The following is a 21,785-nucleotide window of genomic DNA, read 5'->3' as shown; positions in this document are numbered from 1 at the left end:
TGTGGGCTGGAGAGATAGTACAAGAGTTAGGACACTTGCCTTGTATATGGCCGACTCCGGTCCATTCTCCAGCACCATGTATGGTGTCCCAAGCCCCATCAGGAATGATTCCTGAGCACAGCACCAAGAGTAAGCCCTGATCATTGTTAGGTATGGCCCAACAACCCCCTCCCCCCACCCCCAAGTTTGAATTGTGGAACTGTATGGATTAGGTACCCAGGTCTGTGGCTTCCCAGTGAATGTTTCTCAATGTTTTATCAATGAATGTTGTATTCAAACAGAATTTTAGGGGCTGGAGCGATAGCACAGCAGGTAGGGCATTTGCCTTGCACACGGCCGACCTGGGTTCCATCCCCAGCATCCCATATGGTCCCCTGAGCACCGCCAGGAGTAACTCCTGAGTGCAAAGCCAGGAGTAACCCCTGTGCATCGCCAGGTGAGACCCAAAAAGAAAAAAAAAAAACCAGAATTTTAAGTGGACCCTTTTTTGTTTGTTTTGTTTTAGAGATATGCTCAGTAATGCTTGGGCCTACTCCAGTCTCAGAGCTCCGGGGTTGCTTCTGGAGGTGGCTCATGGACTGTAAGGTGCCAGAGATGGAACCCAGAGCTCCCACATGCAAAGCATTATCTCTAGCCTGTCAGGCCATCTCCCTAGCTCCTGGAATTCTAATAAATGAGAAAAAATATCAATGCAGGGGCATTCTAAATGTAGCTGGAAGAATTCTATGTACTTCCTCCCTTGCCCTGGCCAATTAGGTCAGGGTCCTTCTAGAGAAGACCCTGCAAGCACTTTCCAGAGCTGAATGCTGTGGGACCTTCCTCTCCTGACTAAGTTTCTAGCAAGGCTCTTGTGGGGACATTTGTCTCTCTACTTCTAAGTGGGTGGTTATATTTACCTAGGCTAGAGTTAGTCATAAACTTAAAATCAAGCCACCTTGGCCATCCAGGGTTTTTGTTTGTTTTTCATCTTGAAATTGGACCTTTATATTTAACTTTTCTTGATTTTTAGCTCAGTTGCATCATTCATCACAATGTTTTAGTCTGTGCCAGGCTTTTCTCCTTGTGAACTTGGATTTAAATCTGCAGCTGATCCATAGTAGACATTCACGGTCAGGGACTTTGTCCCCCTGAGTTTTTTCTTCTTGTGCTCCATTCTGGGTTATTGTGTTCTTGCCTGTTTTTTTCTTAACCCCCACCAGATAATAAAAAGTAAGATGGTATTATTTCATAATGTAGATATTACATGAAATTTCAATAGTCATGAAATTTGCTTATAAATGGCTAGACATGGAGAGTATCATGCTAAATGAAATTAGTCAGAAAAGAGGGACAGACATAGAGGGACTGTACTCATTTGTGGAGTGTAGGGTAGCATCACATGAGGACGGTAGATATAAGGGCCAGGGGGATTGCCCCATAGCTGGAAGCCTGCTTCATGAGCAGAGGGGAGAAGGAAGATGAAATAGAGAAGGGATCACTAAGAAAATGATGGCTGGAGGAACCAGTTAGGATGGAAGATGCATGCCGAAAGTAGATAATGGACCAAATGTGATGACCTCTCAGTGTCTGTGTTGCAAGCTATAATGCCCAAAAGTAGAGAGAGAGTATGGGGAATATTGTCTGCCTTAGAGGCAGGGGGAGGGTGGGAAACGGGGGGTATACCCGGGATATTGGTAGTGGGGAATGTGCACTGGTGGAGGGGTGGGTGTTTGATCATTGTGAGCTTTTAACCCAAACATGAAAGCTTGTAACTATCTCACAGTGATTCAATAAAATTTTAAAAATTTTTTTAAAATGTAGATGTTACTGAAGTATCTTGATATCTTTAAACAGCTCAGAGGAACTTAGAACCCTATTAAAAGTATACAGCCTCAAGCAGAAGAATTCTCAAATCTGTACTGGAGGCATGAAAAAGGAACTTTTCCAGTCTTAAACAGAAGGTGTTCAGATATGAGCCAACATTTATTGAGCACTTACTGTTAGAGTCATCTGGCTAATAAGCCTTGAAAAGAGAAATCTAATGACTTGCATATCCCAATTTCTTTAGCACACACATCCTTACCAGTCAGATGCTATTAATTTTCTGTTGCACAACTGTCATCTTTTCCCTTACTCCATTGACATGCTTTTCTGGGGTAATCTCACCCCAGCCACTGACCCATAATTTTAATCTTCTGTATGCAGAATGTTTCCCAAACAGTTTGTTGCCGGCTTTGAACTCCTTTCCTAAGTTCTACACAGTTGCCCTCGAGGCTCCTGCTGCCTCATTGCCCAGCCAGGCACTTCAATATGTTGATCTTAATGCATGACTTCGATGGCTCACACATAGCTGTGGCTTCTGCAGTGCCAGTCCAATAGGTTAAACATGAAAAGCCTCAATAGTGAAGTCAGAGAGATGCCCCCAAAAGCTGGAACACATTTTTTTCCATGCAGGAGCCCCTCATTCTTCAGCACCACGTGGTCCCCTGAACACTTCCAGGAATGGCCCCCAAGCACCACAGCAGAAGTAACAGTACAAGTGAACAAAACCCCAAATAAGCAAATATTCCTTCCTGTTCTCAGCTGATCTCCTTTCCCCCTCCCAGGCATCCTATTTTGCCCAATACTCTTTATCTGCCCGCACCTTTAAATATTAGCTGATACTTATTAAGAACTTTCTCTGTCTCAGGCACTAACCACATATTAGGGGTCTATAGAATACATACTGAATCTTAATAAAGGCCTTACCTTAGTTGAATGTACATTCTAGTAGACCATTTAAAAAAAACTATAATCACATACCTAGATAGGTCTTTTATTAAAAAATTATTTTAATTTTTTATTTATTGAATCACTGTGAGAACAGCTACAACACTTTCAAGTTTAAGTCTCGGTCATACAATGATCAAACACCCATCCCTTCATCATTGGACATTTTCTACTACCAAGAACCCCAGTATACCCCCATTCCACCCCTTCCCCGGCCTGAGTGGCAGATGATTTCCACTTTACTCTCTCTCTACTATGATCACATTCAGTATTTCAACAAAAGACCCACCATTATTATTTGGAATTTTCCCCAACAATCAGACCTGCCGAAAGGCATCATTAGATAATTTGTTTTCTATTGCTGATTATGAAGAGCATGTGATGCCACGCAGCCGCTATTGCAGCCACACGATTTTGGATTTCTGACATTTTAGAATAAATCTGGAGGGATTTCTGCCAAAAGCCACTAGGCTCCGAGATTGGCTTGTGTACCTCTGGGATCATTGCTGTTCAGGAACCAGAGGAGCCATTCATGGGCAGCAACTCGGGGTCTCGTCAGGGTGGGAAGAAGGTTCAGTTCCACCCCCATCTTGTGAGACCCCTCGTGTCTCGTCACTGCAGTTTCATACCAATAGGCTCATCCAATAGGCTCTGAAAGGTGGCAGCCACTGCACGGCCGGGGGAATAGATGAATCTTTTCTCAGGGCTTCTTACTCTTTTTTTCTCCTCCTCAGCCTCTTTTCTCCAGAAAAATACAATTTCTGATCATTGCAGATTCAGGAATCTTTTACTGTTGCTAATTATTTTTGCAACTCCCATATTCAGTTATGTGACCCTATATTGGGTTCAGACCCACAGTTTTAAGAGATTCAGATCTCTCTCTATCTCCATATCTCCATGGTTCCCATGCAACGGTGAGAGAAAAACAGTTAAGCAGAGTTAGTATAGCAGACAGTACTCTGGAAACATATTACGTGTGTGTGTGTGTGTGTGTGTGTGTGTGTGTGTGTGTGTGTGTGTGTGTGTTTATAGCTAAGATGGATAGAAGGTGACCTTTGGACTGATACTTGAATCAGGTGGGGAGCAAGCTATATAAATGTGCATGTTTTTCTCCAGCTTCTATTCTTCTCCCCTACCCCCCGCATCTATTAATCCCTCTTAATGGCTGGGTTGTGGCATGTTGCCAACAGCCACTGAAAGGCTATGCTGTGGCTCTTGGCAATAAAAGGGGACTTGCAGGAGTCACCCCTGGTGTGCGTGCTCATTAGAAATGGGACTAGGGGCCAGAGCAACGTAGGGTGCTTACTTTGCACATGGCTGACCTAAATCCAATCCCCAACATCCCATATGGTCCGTGAGTACCACAAGAGTGCAGAACCAAGAGTAACCCCTGAACATTGCTGGATGTTGCTTAAAAACTTTAAGAAAAAGAGAAAGAGGGAGGGAGGGAAGGAAGGAAGGAAGGAAGGAAGGAAGGAAGGAAGGAAGGAAGGAAGGAAGGAAGGAAGGAAGGAAGGAAGGAAGGAAGGAAGGAAGGAAGGAAGGAAGGAAGGTTGGTTGTCATGGCGACTCTCCAGTAAAGCTCCAGCATCTTCTCCAATGCGGCATTGGTGATATTTTGGTTTAGCATCTTTGCCTTCATTTTCTCATGAAAATGGGGTCATGGCAAGCTCCCCCCCCCCCATTTCTCCCACCCACCCCCTTCAAACTTTTTTTGGAAAACTTAGAAATACATTGCTTCAGTGACAAGATTTCTGTTGGGGATAGTGGTTTTTCTTCTGTGTCCTGTGGTGTGTGGATCCTCTGCCCGCGGGAGCGGCGTGTCCTCAGAGAGCCCAGCAGTCCGCTCTCCCTGCCTCAGAGTGCTGGAGTTGGCCGTGTGGAGGTGCGGTTGCACTGAATCGGCTCATGATGGGACTCCACTGCCACTGCCAAGGTGTTTTTTTTAGGATTCACTTCTTTAGGATTTATTTTTATTGGTAAATTGTACTGTACTAAAATTTCATGCTATCACAGGCCTATAAAAATGCATTCAAAATTCATATTTTGTTATGATTTCGATTTTCTTCCCCTAGTTCAATTTACTATTTTCTCCTTTGAGAGATCAAAAGCTTAGTCCTGCTATTCTGCATTTCACACTTGAAGTGATAGATTTCTCTGACACTCAACCCAAGGCTGTCTTCCCTGCCTGGGACTTCGCTGAAGCAGGCCTCCAGGTGCTCTGAGAAGAGCTTTTCTTTGGCTCTGCTACCCACAGATCCTGTGACTTAGGCAGGAATAACAACTTTTTTTGGGGGGGGGACGGGGGCACACCCATTGATGCTCAGAGGTTACTCTGGGCTCTGCACCCAGGAATTTCTTCTGAAGGTACTTGGGGGACCATATGGGATGCTGGGTATTGAACGAAGGAAGGATCCCTACCCGCTGTACTATCTCTCCATTCCCTGAATGACGCCCTTTTAGAAATGCTCCAAACCTTTGGTTAGAGACCAGTGTTTCTCAGCCAGGAGCCCTGGGGCCTCTTTTGAGTCTTTAGGAAATCTCAAGGGGGGCCACAGATGAATATTACATCAGTGGGGCCCGTGACATAAAACCAGGGGCACAATTAGTAGGGCAGGTCAGGGGGGAGGAAGAAAACATGGCCAGACCAACTTTGAAAACAGCTGAGCAGCAGTGATACACATCGAGAGGTAAGATATAAATGAAAGAGGGAGCAAGACTCACACATGTGGTGCAGTTGCTATTCTTTTTACCCCACATCATGGTACATCACCACCGGCTGGTGCTTGCAGATCACTGTGCTCAGCAGGAAGAACCTTTTCATGGTGCACAAACAGGTGGATGTAAGCATTGGGGAAAATAGGCTGACCCTGTCCTTGTCCTGCTCAAAACCTCCCTGAGGTCCTGGGCTGTGCCAGAAAAGACTTTTCTCTGCAATAAATAAGACTTTGTTTGCTTTGGTTCCCCTGGGGCCCATGAGTTGATTAAATTGCAGAGCAAATAAATGCCCTGTGCATATGTAAGATAAGGACAGGGTAAATGTTTTAGATCGTTTTAGATCAGGACACTAGTCTTCCACAGCAAACTTTCTGCTTGTGCACTCCAGGGAAACCCTTTCCTGCTCCCTTATCACTGGGCCTTTGCGAAATGCTAAATTGGCCTGTCTTGATGGCGCAGGTGCCACCCCTTTGGCTAAGTGAAGGGGTCACTGCACAGGGGTCCTGGGGGAAGCATCCCCCAGGCCAAACACGCCTGTGTTTTCAGACTCCCAGCAGTTCCAGCTGCCAGGCGGTGACAGCAGGGCCTCTACTGGCTGGAGTATAGTGTTGGCCAGCCTGTGTCCATGGTAACCATTCTGGAAATCTTGTCCTGGGTAGACTTTTTCATTTCTAATTTGCTTCTTGGCTGTTCTTGGTGGTGGGCGTGAGTGGCACATCAGGCTGTTATTAAAGTTTGTGCCCATCTTCAGGGTGCAGACTGCAAGGGCTTGTGAGGCAGCCTCCAGCCTATGTACCCACACGCTTGCCGGAGTTTGCGTCCCCACCAGACACTGTCTGCTCCCCACCTCACCCCCACACCCCAGGCAAGGCTTGTGTCTGTCCGGCTTAATGATGTCTGATCCCACAGCCCGAGGGGGGATTTGACTAGTTCCTGTCTCGCAGAGTGATCACATTCCCCATGACCAGGTTAAAAGCAAAGCAAGACTATGGCAGACTCCTTGTCTTTTGGAAGAGGGTTTGTCCAAATTGCTGATCTGTCTGTCTGTCTTCCGTGTTACACACTTGCTGTGACCCCTTCCATCGCTCACCTCTAGGGACGTTCCAGGACAGGTGTCCCAGGGCCATTTGCAGACACTCCTGCTTCTGGGTGCCCCTCTCTCTGGACCATCCGGCACGGCTCCTTGGTGCTGGCTGCCTGTCATTTCCTTCTTTCTGCGAACCCAGTCTTTTTCCTCTCTACATCCTGCTGTTTGGAGATTAGCCGCAGGAAATTTTCCTACTAGAATCCTCCATCTGTTTACTCAGCAACTGTTTGGGAGTTTGTGTTGTTGTTGACCTTGTTTGTTTTCTGAACTATTTTCTCCTTCGAGAGGTCAAAAGCTTAGTCCTGCTATTCTCCACACTTAGTGGGTGTCCAGGGGCTCTTCCTGGATCTGGGCTCAGAGGTGACCTCTGGTTGTGCTGGGGGGAGAACATATGTGGTGGCAGGGATTGAACCCGGGCTGACTGCATGCTGGGCAAACACCTTAGTTACCTCCTGTACTGTCTCTCCGGCCCCTTCAGTAACCCTGTTTGCAGTGGCCTTCCTGTGCCCTGTGCTGTTATGTGCAGGAAAGAATCAAGAGGAGCCAGAGTGTCATCTATGGTATATAGAATAACAGAGTGGGAGACTAACACCCAAGAACTGTAGAAATAAGTACCAGGAGGTTGACTCCATGGCTTCGAGGCTGGCCTCACGTTCCGGGGAAAGGTCAACTCAGAGAAGCGATCACCAACTACATTGTAGTCGAAGGCCATGTAGGGGAAGGGAGTTGCGGGCTGAATGAGTGCTAGAGACTGAGCACAGCGGCCACTCAACACCTTTATTGCAAACCACAACAGCTAATTAGAGAGAGAAAACAGAAGGGAATGCCTTGCCACAGTGGCAGGGTGTGGGGGGGGGGAGATGGGATTGGGGAGGGTGGGAGGGACACTGGGTTTACGGGTGGTGGAGAATGGGCACTGGTGAAGGGATGGGTTCCCAAACTTTGTATGAGGGAAGTATAAGCACAAAAGTGTATAAATCTGTAACTGTACCCTCACGGTGATTCTCTAATTAAAAATAAATAAATTAAAAAAAAAAAAAAGAGGAGCCAGAGTGAGTGGTATTTTCAAGGGGCTTCTAGTCTGCACACTCACCACTGGGTGTGGGAAAGGCTCATGACCACAGAGGCAGTGACGCGGATGGGCGTGGTGCAGAGTATATGCTCGGCCCCGCTGAGGCCCCGGGGTCCTTCCCTCACACTGCAGCCGCAGGAGAGGCAGCAGGCTGGACTCTGACTTATTGCCAGCAGGCGGGGTGGCTATTCTGTTGTACCCCAGAGCGTTTCAACACCTTTTCAAACAGCTGAGATTTTCAACATTGTGATTTTTTGGATTTGAGTCATTTCTGCCAAGGTAGAAAAGGCACTTCTTGTGATTAGCAACCTTTGGCATTGAGTCTGTGCGCTCTTGGTAAGCAGCATGTCAGTCACTCACTCGGTGGCTGAGTGGCAGGGCAGACCTGTGAGAGAGTCAGGTTCCCAGCATTTCCCACGCCCGCACCCAGCGCGGCCTTTGGCAGACTGCCACTCGCCTGCTCGGTCGACAGGTGGGTGAAATCTGATGCTCCAGGCTTTCCTTGGAAATGGAGAGCGGTTCCTCCATCTTCCAGGGCTGACTCACTTCTGTGAAGCTGCTGTCAAGACCTCAGTGCACTCACCCCGGCCCCGTTGTCAGGGCGAAGTCAGTGCACTTCGTGGGTTTTTGCCTTTTGGGTGGGCAATGTAGAGGAATCGAACACAGGGGCTCCAGTGTGTAAATCCTGCCCTCTGCCTCCCAGCTGCGCCTGACTTCATTGAATTTTTTAAAACTCTGGTGTAGGCCAGGGGATAATACAGTGGTTTGGGAACATGCCCAGCGTCCCCTTGACCTGGGTTCAATTCCTACCACCACATGGTGCCCTGAGCGGTGCCAGGTGCAGCCTTGGAGGCCCCCAAGTACCACCAGGTGTAGCCCAGGTGTTCCCGGCACTGGCAGCATCACATCCTCAGAACTCTGCCGAACAGAGGCCCCTTTGGCTGAGAATAACTGGTGGGGGTCCCTGGACCTCCTAAGCATCGTGTGAGGTACTTCTTTCCTCTCAGAACATTGGTGTAGTAGCTCTACAAGTATTACACAATTACTGCAGTACCGTTATAAAATTCATATACTGCAGTTTTAAAAATAAATTTAAAAATAGGGCCAGAAAGATAGCACAGGTCCTAGTCAAAGCTTAGCCTCTTGCGTTCACTCATCATGTAGTTGAGCTTACAGTGTTCATATTTCTCTTTTGAAGTGGAAAGTGTCAGTGACGACTAGGCCCCACTCCCAGTTCTGCTACCTTTTACTCCTAGTGTGGATGAAATGAGAAAATTAATTGGAAGTTGCCCTACATTGCAGTGCTTGGCCTTCTCACCTGGGGAAGACCAGCAGCCAAGACCCTAGAGCCCAGTCAGCCCTCCATGCAGCGCCCAATCTCCCACTGACAGGCGCTGGGACCCATGGTCGGACTCATGGAAAAATATCGGTGAGAGGACAGTTATCAAGACAGGCCCTTTCTCTGGTTTCTGTGATCATAAGCAGCAGCTTCCGAATTCACCCCCAGACACAGCCAGGCCCTCTGTGGACCAGTACTGGCATCCTTTCTCCACCGAGCTAAATTTTTTCCTTACAGCCTCTGAAATCAAGTCTGCTCCGTGGTTCTAGTTTTAGAGCATACCATGAAACAGTTTAAGCCGATGCATGTCAAGTGATAGACAACCGTGGGCCAGAGAGATAATATAGTAGATAGGGTGCTTTTCATGCATGCAGCTGACCCAGGTTTGATCCCCAGCATCCCATATGGTCCGCTGAGAACTGCCGGAAATGATCCCCGCATGCAAGAGCCAGGAGTAAGCATCGCTGGGTAAGGCCCCCAAACAAAGCCAAACAAGAAGGGAGGGAGAGAGGGAGGAAAGGGGCAATAGAAAAAGAGGACCTTAGAGCCAACTTCTTGTCTCTAAACCTCAGCTGGCAAAGAGTTAGGAGCTGGTACTGTTCACAAGTGCGCTGAGCTCAGTAGCCACACACAGGCAGTGTTCCTCCTGCTGTCCTGGAGTGGAACACAGGGAGATGAAGGGGAAGGAAAGACTTTATAACTCCTCAGTGTACAAAAAGATCATGGTTTTAATTTCATCTAGAAGAGTTGCTAGAATAAACAGTTGAATTAAATAACTGAAATGTCCAAGCAAGTGCTGGAATAAGAATACAGCAGTGAACGTTTGCCTTGTACGTGTCTGACTCGGATTCGATCCCGGCATCCCATATGGATCCCTGAACACCGCCAGGATAATTCCTGAGTGCTGAGCCAGGAGTAACCCCTGAACATCGCCAAGTGTGACCCAAAAAAGAAAAAAAAAAAAAAAGAAATGGTCTAGCAAGAGGATGGGGAGATGGTTTGGGGATGGATTAGGGAACATGAAATTTTCACTTCTTACAAGCCATGCAACTGGCAGAAAGTTATTTGAATTTCTCCTTGCCTGCTTCACCATCTTTAAGATGGGATAAGGAGCAAGTTAGCATCAGCTTTATCTTTTTTTTGAAGAGAGTTAGCTTTTTTTGGGGAGAATGAATGACTTTCCATCAGGTAAATAGGAGAGGACTGTGTAATTAATGCATAGTATGTTAACTAATTTTATTTTATGAAATTTGGGGGACTCACGTATATTTCAGTCTACTGTGAAATAAAACTTAAAAGGAATTTAAAATATATTTCCTGGCCAAACTCAGTAACAGAATTGGTATGTTATATTTTTATGATCACTTTGTTTCACAGATAATGGCTTACCTGAAAAGTTTAAGTCAGCTTAAAAAAAAAAGTGTTTATCTGGATAGTTTACTTGTAATAATGAAAAATTTCTCCCAGTTGCCTCTTTTCTTCAGAGCTTGGGCAATCTTTTTACTTATTTTATTTAGGAAATGGTGTAAGTTTTGGGGAAAACAGTGAATGGGAATACTGATACATCTCTACCTTCTCTATCACTGCTTCCATCTCTATTTTTGTCTTAACTATTTAGGGCTTTGCTTGTGTTCTATGTTTTGAAATAAATTTTTTTTGAAAACTGTTACCGTTAATTTTGAGCTTTGCTAATTCAAGTATTTTTGTGACCCATTTAGCTTTTACAGGTTAAGAAATGTTGATGAGGAACTCTGTTATGAAAGACCCATTCATAATGATGCTAGTGGCTTATTCACAGAAACCATTTCAAGATAAAAATACTGATCGTGACTTCCCATGACTTTCCCTAAAGGGGTAAAATAAAATTGTGGGAAATGCTTGGAATTTAGCTAGTAATTTGCTTTATAAAGAACCATTCAAAGAAGTCCTAACTTCCCTGAGCTAGTATAACAATGGCCCTTATGAGTTCAGAATTCTTTTGTGTATTTATTTTTTTTTGTAAAGTGAAACCCAATCACTATTGTTTAGTTCTGTCAGTCTGTTGCTGAACTGAGATGATTTCTGTTGATAAGAGAGCCTGAGAGCCCTGTGCTGGCATCTTAATATCAGGTGCAGTTCTGATTAACACCAATGCTGCTGATGGTGAATTAGTTATCTTGATGGGTATGGAGATATTCTTGGTCTGGAAGTAGAGACTCTCGTGATCAAAGTTTGATAATGGGCATATTTTAAAAGCGGACTGTAGAGGATGGGAGATAGAATGCATATTTCTCAAGGGGGGAAGCTGGGGTCAGTCCCCAGCAAAGAAAAACAATCCCCAGCAAAGAAAAAATGGACTTGGGGACTCTTCCTGTTTCATTGTTTATTAATAGAATTAAGACTGCTTGGTTATTTGATCCCTCTTGTCTGGAATTAAAAATACTTTTTCATTCCTAATTGTATTTTATTATCTATATTAAAGGTCTATTCATAATTTTTCTATTTCTCTAGCCTTTGACGTTCTTGTGATTTAACTTTATACAGTTCACAGGGCTGCTCATGATAGAAAGTACATACCCTCAAAGCCTGAGGTCCTGGGTTCGATCTCCTCAATCGCAAATTTAAAACAAATAGGATAACTAAGAGGATTTATGGTGTCACCAGGATAGTTTCTTCACTGGCAATTCTATATTTCACCTCTTAATTAGTCTTAGGATTATTTGAGCCCTTTATTTATTTTTTCTTTTTTGTTTGTTTTTTTTTAAGTCACACCTGGCAGTACTTAGGAATTAGTGCTGATTCCGCATTCAGGAATCACTCCTGAACATGTGCACTGGTGAAGGGATAGGTGTTTGATCATTGTATGACTGAGATTTAAACCTGAAAGCTTTGTAACTGTTCTCACAGTGATTCAATTTTTAAAAAAAATTCCAGACCCCCCCCCCCAAAAAAAAAATCACTCCTGGTGGTTCTCAGGGGACCACGTGGGATGCAAGGGATCAAACCCATATTGACCACATGCAAAGCAAGCGCCTTACCCCTGTACTATCTCTCTGGTCCTCTCTTGGAGCCCTTTATGATTATTCATAGAATGTGTTCAAGGACACAAATTTGATTTTCTAGGTAGTCCATTTGGGAGTAGAGGAAAGGTTTGTACTTGGAATTCGTCCTTTCCCCATTGCCTTCTTACTTTGTTTGTTTTGCTTTGCTGGTTCATCAGTGACTTGGACCCTGTATTATCAATGCACAGTGTATCAGGAGATGTTCCATCACAAGTAACATTCTGTGCAACTTGGGGACCAGTGAAAGAAGCATCACATATTCAAGACAGAATTACATGCAACTTTTTTTGTGTTCATTGGAGGAAAATAACCTTTTGTTCCATTTGTTTCATCAGGTTGCAGTTTTCTGAAGGTGTTCATTGAGAAGTCCCAGCATCCCTGAAGATAATATAGGTAAGTAACAGAATCTGATACCCTCTTTGTCCTTTGGGAACACTTTCCAGGTGGGTAACACTTAGTTTCTGAAAGAGGTACAGGGTTTCAGGTGTTTGGATTCTGAATAGTAAACTCTGGGCTGATTTTGACGAGACAGCCCACCTGGATGAGCTTACGTGGATGGTACTGTAAGGACCCTGTGACATTTCATAAGTGGAATAAGATGTAATGCTGTAGTTTCAGGCTCTAGGGATGTGGTCTGTCTGTCTCTGTTCTTTCTGACAAACCTTTCTGGCTTTAAGTTGTCTTCCCCTTGACCCTCTCTGTGAACTCTTTTGGTCATTTGTTATCATTTCTCTGTGAAGCAGAAATAGTGATGGCCCGTTGATATTACCCAGCCCTATTCCTCAATGACATGTAAGGTGAGGAATTGATGAAATAGATACAGAAAACATTTGACTAATACGTGTTTTATGATTCACTCTTTAGATTATAATCTCGGGGTTCACCATCAGGGAACTTCCAGAGTATCAAATACCATCTTATTTGTGGAATGGTGATCTTTTTAAGCTTACAGATTGTGGGGAAGGAAAAATTGCTGCTGTATCATCCGTTGAGTGATTTTTAAAATGCTATTAACTTGTTCTAACAACTAATTATTGGGCTTGATTGCTTTTTGGAGGGTGGTTGATTTTGTTGTTGTTGTTGTTGTTATTGTTTTGTTTGGGGGCCACACCTGACTGTGCTCAGGGCTTACGCCTGGCTTTGCAACAAGGAATCACTCCTGGCTGGGCTTCAGGGACCGTATCTGGTGCCAGGAATTGAACCTGGGTTAGCTATCTGCAAGAGAAGTACCTTCACACCGGCAGTATCTCTCCAGCCCTTTTGATTTTTTTTTTTTTAAATGGGAATTGTAAAGCTGTGTGAGTCATGAAATTACGTGAACAAAGTTTCTTCTGCAAAAGCTGAAGCTGACTGAGACAGCTTCTTGTCCTGAGAAGGTGAATTATTGGCACCTGATGAAATGGATTGTCATGAAATAAATATTTCATATCAGCAGGCATGTAACTGATTTTCTACTAATAGTAGCTTTTAGGAAAGTGACGCCTTTTCCCCTGTATGTTGAAAATAAGGGGTTTCTTGCATGCAGTTTCTCTGACCCAGATGTCCATTATCCTGTATCCATCTGGCTACTAACAACTCTCTGCCCCATGTTGCCCAGAGCAAGAACCACGCTTGCCCATGAGTAAGGTGAACTTGGGGTGTGCAGTGCAGCCGGTTTTGATTCTCTGAGGGCAACTATTCTCCGCTGGCAAGGAGGGTGTCCATTCCACTGTGGGGTACTGTCTGTCTGATTGGAAGCAGGTCTCAGGGCCATTTTGCCAGTTATAAAGGGAGTTTCATGTGAGCCCATGTGCTAAGTGGCTCTATATTTCTGATATATTCTAGTGATGAGTTAGTGCCCCACTGTGCCTGTTCTTGGATCACTGCCACCCTCTGGCCTCTGCAGTCCTGCTCTGGGGAAAGCCAGCTCCATCCCACCCGGCGCCTTTAGGAACTACCTTTATTCATGTTTGAAATTCTCTGAAGAGCTAACCAGGTAGATCAGTTTTATAAAAGTTTTCTCACTTTTTGAAAAATCTATACAACATCTATACAACACATGCAGTATAGTGTTGGCCAGTCAGACTGCCACTAGTTCTCAGGATCTTTTTTTAATTTAAATATTTCTACTATGACACTGTGATTCACAAAATCATTCACAGTTGAATTGTAAGCTTACTATGTTCCAACACTGATCCTGCCACTAGTGTCAACTTCTCTCCACCAGTGCGCCCAGGTTCCCTCCCTGCCACCTCTCAAAACCTGCCTCTTTGATATGCACATTTCTTCTTCTTCTTTTTCTTCTTCGTTTTTTCCTTTTTGGGTCACACCCAGTGATGCACAGGGGTTACTCCTGACTCGTGTACTCAGAAATTACTCCTGGCAGTGCTCAGGGGACCATGTGGGATGCTGGGAATCGAACCCGGGTTGGCCGCGTGCAAGGCAAACGCCCTACCCACTGTGCTATCGCTCCAGCCCCAAGATGTGCACATTTTTAAGTTGGGTTGTTGTGAGTTTGTCGCTCCTGCCTTCATTGTTGCTGGCTCTGTGGTTGAGATATGCAGCTATAGCACTTTTCCGTATCGCCTGTATATCAGAGGCCCTTAACCCATCTTTTTACTCTCTATCTCCCTCTCTGTATTTCCCCCCTCAATTTCTCTCCTCTGTCCTGCATGATCTATTTTTTAAAAGTTCTTCCTTGAGACAGTAGAAACAAGGGCCAGGAGGATTGGTCCATGGTTGGATGCCTACCTCAAATGAGGGGGTGGAAGGCAGTTGGGATAGAGAAGGGACTACTCTGACAAAGATAATTGGAAATGATCACTCTGGATAAGAACTGCATGCTGAAAACTGGTAAAGGAACAAACATGAAAACCTCTCAGTATCTGTATTGCAAACCATAATGGAAGGAAGGAAGGAAGGAAGGAAGGAAGGAAGGAAGGAAGGAAGGAAGGAAGGAAGGAAGGAAGGAAGGAAGGAAGGAAGGAAGGAAGGAAGGAAGGAAGGGAGGGAAAGAGGGGAGGGAGGGGAGGGAGGGGAGGGAGGGGAGAGAGGGGAGAGAAGGAGGGAAGAAGGGAGGGAGGGAGGGAGGGAGGGTTGGAGCTATAGCACAGTGGGTAGGGTGTTGGCCTTGCATGCGGCCAATCCGAGTTCAATTCCTAGCATCCCATATGATCCCCTGAGCACTGCCAGGAGTAATTCCTGAGTGTAGAGCCAGGAGTTACCCCTGTGCATCACCGGGTGTGACAGAAAGAAAAGAAAGAGAGAAAGAAAGAGAGAAAGAGAGAGAGAGGAAGAGAGAGAGAGGAAGAGAGAGAGGAAGAGAGAGAGGGAGGGAGGGAGGGAGTTGGGGAGGTGGGTGCCTGGCATAGAGACAGGCTGGGGTCAGGGTAGCAGGAGGGAAACTGGGGACATTGGTGGTGGGAAATGTACACTGGTGAAGGGTTGGGTGTTGGAACACTGTATGACTGAAACCTGACATGGTCAGCTTTGTAACTCTGTATCTCACGGTGACTCAATAGAAAATAAGAAAAAAAAATATTCCTTGTTACAGAATTGGCAGTTCTGTATTCAGTGCAGAACAGAGAGTACACTGGGACAGATTGACCCCCTCTCCTGTGAGTTGCAGAGATGGGTGGGGGACCCTGGGTCTGCTGCCAAGCCCCAGCAGTTCAGTATCAATGGGGACTCAACTGAGCATATAGCCTCAGACTGCACACACTTCCTCAGAAGTGTTTAAGGATTCCTGGATTTGCTTAGCCTGAAGCTGTTAGCCCTAAGTGGGGTCTCTCTGTACCCCAGCCCTGGCCTACAGCGGGCCGCTGCCTTACTCTTTCACAGCCTCAAGGATATGCCCTGTGCTAGCTAGTTTTCAGAAACCTGTATTGTCCATATGAATGAAAACAGGGGGGCTGGAATTGTAGCACAGCAAGTAGGGTGTTTGCCTTGCACGCGGACGACCCAGGTTCAATTCCCAGCATCCTATATGGTCCTCCGAGCACTGCCAGGGGTGATTCCTGAGTGTAGAGCCAGGAGTAACCCCTGTGCATCACCGGGTATGACTCGAAAAAGGAAAAAAAAAAAAAGAAAAGAGAAATTGCTCCATGAAAGAACAGAGCTGGAATGGACCCCACTAGAATGCTCATCCGCAGGGATGGGAAAACAAACAGGTGCCGCTGTAAAGTGGATTTCTGCCTTTATATGAAACTTCATGGTGCATTTCAGAGTAGCTGTACACATTTTCTTCTGGATTTTCCCCCTACTATTTCCCACGACAGGTCACATCAATCCCTGCTTCCCACTAGAAAAGGGCATGATGTAACTCTGAAGTTCTGAGATGCTGCCCCAGAAGCACCCTTTCTGCTCTTTGAAAGGTTCTCAGATTTTTCTAAAAGAAACACTTTTTTAAAAAAATTATTTTATTGAATCACCATGAGATATAGTTACAAGCTTTCATGTTTGAGTTACAATCACACAATGATCGAACACCCATCCCAACAGTGCACATTCCCCACCACCAATCCCGGTCTACCCCCCCTTTCCCACCCTCGCACTGCCTCCATGGCAGACAATATTCCCCATACTCTCTCTCTACTTTGGGGCATTATGGTTTGCAATACAGATACTGAGAGGTCATCATGTTTGTTCCATTATCTACTTTCAGCACACATCTCCCATCCCAACCAATCCCTCCAACCTTCATTTTCTTAGTGATCCCTTCTCTATTCCAGCTGCCTTCTCCCCCGCCCACTCATGAGACAGGTTTCCAACTATGGAGCAATCTTCCTGGCCCTTGTGTCTACTGTCCTTGGGTGTCAGTCTCATGTTCTGAAGAAACACTTTTTAAAAAAAAGTTGAAGTAAATTTCATCTACATTCCTTTCTGGATGAGTTCAGTAACCAGTAAGATTTTTGTCATCTTTTCCCACTCAGTTTCTTGCACACAGCAGGGAATTGCAATCATGAAGCAATCCTGGCTTCCCCCCATCCCTGGTGCCAGCATCCACGGAGACCCAAGCCAGCCTTCTCACCACTCACTATTGATCTAGGGTGCCAGGCAGCATGGAAAGATAGGTCCAGTCTCTGTCCCATGCATTACCATCTCCAAACAGACCATAGAAAATTCTTGAAGCTAATTGGCAAGTAGAGACAGACTTAGAAATGTACCTGATTTGGGGCCAAATTACTCCGCACATGCAGCCAACTTGTGTTAGGAAATAGACACTTCCTGTCATTAACTCCCAGCTTAGGTCATCTCCTTCATGCAATGCAGGCCACTAGGACCTCAAGTCTATGTGAGAGCTGGTGTGACTAATCCGAAAGGGCTGGCTATTCTCTTGCTGCCTCTCTAGCATGTTTCTCTCCTCTTGCTTCACTCTCGAGCTGCAACCCCAGTTCAGCTCTGGTCATTTTTCATTTTTCTTAATATCCCTGAGATGGCTGTGGATTGGAAAGAGAGAGCCTAGAACAGTGTTCAGCTGAACACATCATGAGTCAAGACCAAGGGAATCAGCTTCAGGGGCCATTTCTACCCTGTACCAGGTGCATTTTAAATCTGTCCATGCATTTTGCAGGGAAAGTGAGTGAGCAAACCTCAGGAGTGATATTTTTCTTTAGTTGCTGTGTTGTTCTTTCAATGCATTATGTCTGTATGTCTCTGTCATCTACATCTCGAAGCAGAGATGGCTTTCACCGTACAATAGTCACACCTCAGCCTTTCCCAACACCCTCAAATCTGGGGTAGTCCTTACATGCTTACTGCACAGCTAGGTAGCATTACCAGAAAGTACTTCCTATGACCTCTTCCTTCCAATCAGCAAGAGTCTGTACAGAAAACTATGAGCATGGTGTGGGGGAGTGGGGAGGTTGGGGGATTCTGTTAGCAGGGTCACCGGGCTCATTGAGAAGCTCAGTTCTGAGGTATTACTCTTTATACATCTGTCCACAGACTGGAGCTCTGTACCACTTTAGGTTCTGTTGGATTTTGTGTTGTTAGTGTGTTTAATAGCACAGAGGGTAGGGTGTTTGCCTTGCACATGGCCAATCTGGGTTCGATTCCTTTGTCCCTATCAGAGCGCCCGGCAAGCTACTGAGAGTATCCTGCCCACATGGCAGAGCCTGGCAAGCTCCCTGTGGCGTATTTGATATGCCAAAAACAGGAACAACAAAGTCTGACAATGGAGACATTACTTGTACCTGCTCAAGCAAATTGATGAACAATGGGACGACAGTGCTAAGTGTGTTTAATATTATAGTAGAAGTAAGGAACTAAGAAATCACCAAAGGGAAGTTCTCTACAGAAGTAAGCTTATTGCTGCAGGAATGAAGTGGGAGAAGTTGAGATGGAGGGGTGGGAGGGGGGGTTTGGATCTCTGTATGCATGAAACAGGATTGTTTCATAACAGTAAATCATGTGGCCTCAGATGCTATTTAAAAATAAAATGTTGGGGCTGGAGTGATAGCACAGCGGGGAGGGTGTTTGCCTTGCATGAGGCCGACCTGGGTTTGATTCTCAGCATCCCGTATGGTCCCCTGAGCACCACCAGGGGTAATTCCTGAGTGCAGAGCCAGGAGTAACCCCATGTGCATTGCTGGGTGTGACCCAAAAAGCAAAAATAAATAAATAAATAAATAAATAAAATGAGATATTGGTACTTTGATAGAAAATACTTCTGGTTTAAAATCAGAGTATTTTTAATGCTTTAATAGTCTTAGTATATATAAAAATCACTTTCAGATATTTTTTACTTTTGAGTTTTCTGAATTTTTTTTAAAAAATTCATTGAATATGGACTTCAAGTATTGGTTTAAGTTATCCGTTAAATTTGTTAAAATCCATCTAGCAAATTTGGTCTCTCTCTGGCATTATAAATAAGTGCTTAAGTGTTTTCATTTAATTTTCATTCAACCACAAATTATCACTGGATCCTGAAATCTTTGCCAGCAGTTTTCTGTTTATTTCTGCAGTTCTGGGGATCAAGTTCAGGACTTGTGCCAGACATAAACTTGACCATTGAGCCATGTCACTGGCCCCTTTTTTTGTTTTTGGAGGTAAATATAGCATCTCACTTTAATTTTCTTCCTGGCTTTATTGCAGATAAAATTGAAATTTGGGGGTCAATGAAATAATCACATGTATTTTTTTTTCTGCGAACTGTTAATATCTATGTCCTTTCAGCTAAAATATGTTGTTTTGACAGTTGTGATACCAATGAATGTTCCATTTTCCCTGAAAATGTTTATTGGGATGTGTGACTTTGCATATAATTTGCATGTTCTCAGTCACATCGAGTTGCACCCAAAAATCTCTATAGTGGGGTGAAATTGGGTGTAGAAGTGTCAAAGAGGACATACAGGAAGTTCTTTTTTTTTTCTTTTTGGGTCACACCCAGCGATGCTCAGGGGTTACTCCTGGCTTTGCACTCAGGAATTACTTGGGGGACCATATGGAATGCTGGGGATCGAACCCGGTTTGGCCACATGTAAGGCAAATGCTCTACCCACTGTGCTATCACTCTGGCCCCCAGACACATGGGAAGTTCTGATGTGACTTCTTAGTTATCACTGTGAGCACCTGGAAAGGAAGCTTCACTCAGTAAACACTCCTAAACACTGAAAATATGATAAATTACCTCCTGGTGCATACTGTCCTGCCCCCTGTATTTCTTTATTTCTCTTGTTGACAACATCATCATCATCGTCATCATTATCATCATCATCATCATCGCAGCAGGGACTGCATGCTGGCTCATCGATAGTTGTCGATCTCATGGAATGTTTCTTGTCTGCCACACAACTTTTGCATCTAGGCAGTCCTTCAATCCCCTGTCTGCTTTATCTCCTTGCATTGTCCAGAGTATCGGCTCACTCATGAGTTTAGCTGGCACCACTCAGGCCAGACTCCTCAGACCTCGCCACTCTGCCATGCTGCAGACCCAAATGTACCCCTGCCTGCCGCCAGGCTTCCCCTTGAGATGTCCCACCGGCTAGCTGGTGCATTGTGCCCCAAATGAACCTGTTCTTTCTCCTCTAGCCCATTTTTCTCTGCTAGTAAAAGGACTTCTGCTCCATCCACCAAGCCAGCGCATAGGCAGGTCTTTTTTTTTTTAAATTAACTTATTTATTTATTGTTATTTTTTTTTTTAGTAAATCACCATGAGGTACAGTTACAAGCTTATGAACTTTTGTGTTTGCATTTCAGTCATACAGTGATCGTTTACCCATCCCTCCACCAGTGCCCATTCTCCTCCACCAATGATCCCAGTATCCCTCTCACCACCCCAACCCCGTCCCCCACTGCCCCAGCCTGCCTCTGTGGCAGGGCATTCCCCTTGTTCTCTCTCCTTTTGGGTGTTGTAGCTTTGAAATCCTCTTCTCGAATGTGTTGTATGAAGTCTTGTCAGCTCCATCCCCTTCAGAATCTGTTATCAGCATCTGTATTACTCCTGCCTTAGTCCCAGCTTCCCTCCCTAAAGGAATGAATATGCTTTTCCAATTATATTGAGGATTTTAAAACAAATTCATCTGGGGCCACAGAGATAGTACAACGCGTAAGGTTCTTGACTTGCACAGTTCACCCGGGTTAATCCCAGCACCACATATGGTCCAGCAAGCTCTGAGAGGAGTGATCCCTGAGTGCAGTGCCAGGAGTAAGCCCTGAGCACCACTTGGCATGCCCCAGTCCCCCACCCCTGACCCCTGCCAATAAAAACATGAGATACATTTTCTTAAAGAAGTCAAAATTGGTTTTGTTTTATTTTTATTTTTTTGAGTTTGGGGCCACATCCTGCAATACTCCAATACTCAGTAATTCTTCCTGCCTCTGCACTCTGGAATCACTCCTGGTGGTGCTTGGGGGAGGGACCATATGGGATTCTAGGAATTACATCCATGTCCACGTGTGCAAGGCAAGCATCCCCCCTGCTGTACTATTGCTCTGGCCCCTTTAAAATAAATCAAAATTGATATTTTGCAGGACATGTTGTTTTAATGAAAACTATGACTTTTGGCGGGAGGGGGGGGGTGCGCTGGTGGTATGAAGTAACTATTAACTTACCTTTCACAAAAACTTAAATTTCCTACTTGATTAGTTGAAACCAAACCAGACCTTAGGGCCAGGGAGATGGCGCCAGTGGTAGAGCACAGGCATAACACGTGCAAAGCTTTGAGTTCTGTCTCCAGTACGTGGCCCCTCAGCATTGCTGGGGGAGCCCCCACAAAGATAAGGCACACCTTGAAAATTAGTCACATGCACCCTTCCCACCCTCCGTGACATTACTTTTTATTTATAGAACTTTTGATCTGTGGACTTGGCCATTTTTCTTTGGTTCTTAATTATTTCCATATTGTAATATGTATTGTTTTTGTAATATTGGAATTATCCTTTATTTGCTGTTTTTTTAACTTTACCTCCCAGGGAACTCAGGCAAGAAACACAAATATTTTCCTAAGATTCTTTGACTGAGTAAATTTAATATTTTTGAGAATGAAAATATGGTGAATCGTCTCTTAAGGATTGAAAGACTTTATTAAGATAGCAAATTATCCTTCCCCAAGGGGTCAACTTTTTTGGAGGTTTATTGGAACTGTGATGCTAAGAAGAATAAAAGGAAATTCAGAATCATGGAAGTTGGAAGCAGCCTCTGAAACCTGATCTGATTTTGGAACATGTCTGACAGACCAGTGCCCAGAGATCCCTCATGACTTGGTTTGCTTCCTGAGGCTGTGAGGCTCATTATGACTATGGCATGAGAGGTCCCTCACCCATATATGTAGCATTGACAGTGTTTCACCTACAACACCC

At 44.9% G+C, this 21,785-nt stretch overlaps 1 protein-coding gene across 3 annotated transcripts in view; it reads left to right on the top strand.

Annotated features, from left to right (window-relative positions):
• The window catches only part of LHFPL2 (LHFPL tetraspan subfamily member 2), a 161,109-nt gene that overhangs the window by 71,708 nt on the left and 67,616 nt on the right, over nucleotides 1-21,785 (top strand). For all 3 annotated transcript variants that reach the window (XM_055134312.1, XM_055134457.1, XM_055134380.1), the window contains one exon: nucleotides 12,341-12,398. The gene's annotated coding sequence lies outside the window, so the exon portion shown is untranslated. The remainder of the gene's footprint in view (nucleotides 1-12,340; nucleotides 12,399-21,785) is intronic.

Source organism: Sorex araneus, chromosome 1 (genome assembly GCF_027595985.1).
Source record: "Sorex araneus isolate mSorAra2 chromosome 1, mSorAra2.pri, whole genome shotgun sequence".
In the NCBI taxonomy this organism is placed as follows: domain Eukaryota; kingdom Metazoa; phylum Chordata; class Mammalia; order Eulipotyphla; family Soricidae; genus Sorex; species Sorex araneus.
This window is presented reverse-complemented; position numbering and strand designations above follow the sequence as displayed.